Source organism: Coptis chinensis, chromosome 4, assembly GCF_015680905.1.
Source record: "Coptis chinensis isolate HL-2020 chromosome 4, ASM1568090v1, whole genome shotgun sequence".
In the NCBI taxonomy this organism is placed as follows: domain Eukaryota; kingdom Viridiplantae; phylum Streptophyta; class Magnoliopsida; order Ranunculales; family Ranunculaceae; genus Coptis; species Coptis chinensis.
In genome coordinates, this window is record NC_141459.1 from 75,628,953 (window position 1) to 75,633,042 (window position 4,090).

Genomic DNA, 4,090 nt, shown 5'->3' on the forward strand with positions numbered 1-4,090 from the left:
CGCTGTGTTGGCTTACAACTTTAATTGTTGAAAAGGTCCTAAATGCAATTATACTATAAAGCTATAAAACTAAACTACGATGCACACTACACCAGAATTTGTGATTTGCGACGGTCAAATCCGTCGTTTTTTCTGATTTGCGACGAATTTTCGTGTTCCACGTTCCCGTCGTTAATCGCCCTGTCGTTAATATTTGCGACGGGATAGTCCGTCGTAAATGGAATTAGGAAACGACAAAAATATCCGTCGCAAGGTCGTCGCAAAGAGAAAAGACGGCCTTAGCCGTCGTTGTTTAGAAAAATTATTTAAAAAAAAAATATGCAGGCCAAATGACCTGCAACTGCTTAGAGTGGCTGATTCAAAAGAGATCCCCCACCCTTACTACACATTCAAACTAGACAATTGTCACATACCAAATTTTAACTTCATAACAAAAGAAGGCCACATATGAGTTTCTTAGATAACTATGAATACATTTAAAAAGCACATAGTAACTCCATTGCATAAATATCATTATTTGCCAAGTGACTCTTTCAATCAATAATTTAGATGAACAAATAAATAAAAATCAAAGAGCTATTAACTAAACTTCATAACAAACTATAGGCTTTAGCTTTCCATCACTTGCACTATGCTTCCATGCATATTCTCGATAAGCCAGCCCTTGTGTAACATAAGGAGCCTGCACCGACAAAAGTTTTTAAAAAAAGATATAACTTGATTCTAGAATCTAAAAATAGGACATATCTAATAAACAAAAATTGTTCTAAAAGGGAGCAATACACTAGTTCATCATATTTGAAGACGCAAAAAGCTAGAATATAGTTTATTCTTTAGACAATTCTAAGCATGAAGTAAAACAATCTTCTTCCGGTCAATACCACGCACACATAGCTGCATACACTTTAACATGTATCATAACCTTATAAAATAATAAATAGACTAGCCCTTTAATAAATCTAACTTTAGTAAATCATTTGGCTTATATGATACTAGAGGCATAGGGCTCGAATCCCGTCAACATCAATAAGTTACTATGTAAAAAAAATGTATAACCTTAATTATCTTTGAGATACGAAAAAGATAACTTACTTGGATCAGTTAAAACAATCAGTTCATCTACTCCGAGTGGTTGTGTAGGTACATGGCTTACTAGATAGTTTGGTGTGTAGCATGGGCAACAATCTTTCTATACATTGCTGCTACATAATCAACCTGAAAACAACGAAGTAATATATTTCGACTTAGTGAGGGCTATTTAACCATAAAAAGGTACATATCCATGCAATAAAAATGATGTAAAGGTTCCTCAACCCTTTTGCTATCCATTATACTACTCTAAACTACAAACCAACCCATCTAGAAATCAAGTCCATCAATTTAGGATTAACTAAACCATGTTGTAATATCCAACTTGGTGATAACTTGAATTCATTCTCTTTGGCCATAATAGAAAGTACAAGAAAAAAAAAAGACGAGTGAACAACCTTTACTCAAAAACCAACAAACAAATTCAAGTTCAAACGATTAAAATGCTAACAAGCTAAAAGACTTCATTGAAATGAAAGGTTCACAACTAAAAGTAAAGATCAGAAAAATTAAATCATCACAACTAACAATAATATTAAATTCAAAAGAAAACAATATAGAGTAAAGCTCAATACCAATTTAGTAACTTAGCTACAGTTCTGCACGCTTCACAGAGTTAAAAACTTATTTTGTGCAACATTGCCAGAACTTACCTGATTCAAAGAATTCTGTGGAGTTGCATATTCAGTTGCTAGAAACACAAAAACCTGCAACATTTGGGAGGCAGTTAAATGAAATATGAACTTCAACATAAGAGTTAGTTCCAACTTGTTGTACAGAAACTTCTCTTTATACTAATGTCTGGCATTGAAATTAAAACTACATTAAGGGTATCAACTTAGAATGCCCGAGAGCAACACTTCCAAGCAAAACTAATTTTATCCGAAAAATACATGAGAAAAGGAGATGGGCGACAAAATAAAAAGTTTTAGGAGCTCATCCTACATTACATGAACAAATTAATTTCATATAATTGAATCCCTACGGAAGAGGATGGATACTATTTGTTTAAGCGTGACCCGGATGAGGAAAGGCATCCCTCAATTCATCTGGCTAGCTGCTGGCGTGTCTCGCTTGTTACAGCCATACCAATAGCGACAAGCACCCGGCCGAGTCCATGGCGGCGGCGGCACCACCAGCGAAGCAGCGGACACCCGGGCAGTAAAGAAGCAACGCCAAGCAGCAAGCACACCAAGCCGAGTCCATGGCGGCGGCGGCAGCGGCAACAACACCGGCAACATCAAGCGGCAGCACCAAGCACACATGCCACCCAGCACACAGCACAAAACAAAACAGTTAGAATGAATATCTAGAATGGCATAACCAAAAGCAGTTAGAATGGAGCAATTTGAACAAACCAAAAGCACGTACTTTTCACGAATGGCATAAGAAAAACTATTGAAACTAAATGACACATGAGTACTCACAATTCCATAAAGCAGATGAGTAAAGCAACAAAAACGCTCACACCAACTAAACAATGAACCATCAGGCTGTCTCACAAACGCTTCAACCTCGTCCCACTCAAACTGTAAACCTCGTCCCACTCAGACTTGACAAACTAAACTAGATGGCACCTACAATGAGAAAAACTTTTATGTGAATTATCCTTTTTAAGCAATCTGCCTATACTAAGCGACCTCTTCTAGCTACTTAAAATGTCTCTACTATGCAACTTGACTCCTAAAAGCAGTTGAATTTCCTCCAATTCTAGGCAGATATTTCATGTAAAGTCTTCAATATTTCCATCCAGCCCTTTGAGAGAGCTCCTTTTTCAGTTCTTTATATTTATTTCATATTTTCAAGATTTTCCTAGTGCATTACAAGGGCAGTGAAATTTTTTAGAAGGGATAAAATGCTCAACTATGTGTCACACCTAAAGCCAATATAGAAATCTTCGATAGTACAAAGATCTAAAGAATAACAGTGGGGATTTTACATAGTTTGTTCCCAAGTTGGTCCGTCACGTGAAACACTGAGCACTAAAGTAAAGGGGGAAAGCCCACAGGCGACAATAAGAAGCACGTCATGAATAAGTCATGTTAGTTACAAAGTAAGTAAAAGCTAGCTCACGTGTCCTTTGAAGCTTTTCAAGCAATGTTGAGCCCGATGGATATGAGGAACTTGCAAAGGGGTTTGTGGCTCTGCTTCAATGGCGTGAGTCAAACCGTGCAAGTTGTTTGCAACTTTGCTTATGTAAGGGGGCGTACATTTTTAACTTTAAGTTGAAGCCCGATAGCGATGAAGTGGCAGCCAAAAAGTAATTTTGTCGTCAGCTCACGGTGAGTACAATTTAATAATTGGAGAAAACTAGTTTTCAAGAAATAGGTAGATGAACACTTGGCATAAATAAATGTATAATATTTGACATGACCTACTAGAGATATTATTCTATTGTTATTGTTTGTGATATTTAAGTGGGTGATCTATATCGCATTTTTCAAATTGGGTTTATAGCATCTTAGTTTTTCATTTTGATGGAATAAGAGAGAGACTTACCATCCATGAACCATCCACCATCGAGCAAATATAGGATTTGGAGATAATAAGGTCGAGATCTGTTAGAACTGAACCATCTCCGTGAGAATTCCATGTAATGTTTGGCTTATCAACCTACACAAACACATCATTTTATATCAATCGTTCACCATGTCGGTTGGACAACGAAAGCACGATATACTCAAATGTCAAATAATGCACATGGAGTATCATATGATGTATGTGTGCTTGGAACCGGGTGGAGACAATACAAGCGGTGCGACTAAGCGATTGATTGTGATAATTTGTAGGAAGTAAGAACCCAAAACTTCCACATGAATTCAATGGAGAAAAATAAATGTGTTTTAAATTTTCAACACTCTCGCGTGGCAATCATTCGATAAAACTAGAATGATGTGTATCATACACAAATTGCATGTTGGGGTGATCTAACAATACTTCCCAACGATATTCCTGAATTTGGATTTAACTATTTTCTTTTCCGTTGTGTCGAATTATCTAA

The 4,090-nt window shown here is 36.7% G+C and overlaps 1 long non-coding RNA gene across 1 annotated transcript; it reads right to left on the reverse strand.

Moving 5' to 3' along the window:
- Positions 1-236: 236 nt before the first annotated feature.
- LOC147504832 (uncharacterized) lies at positions 237-1,913 on the reverse strand. Its single transcript, XR_015220465.1, has 3 exons — positions 1,743-1,913; positions 1,093-1,215; positions 237-682 (listed from the first exon to the last, which is right to left on the reverse strand). It is a non-coding gene; the product is annotated as an uncharacterized LOC147504832 (long non-coding RNA).
- Positions 1,914-4,090: the final 2,177 nt, after the last annotated feature.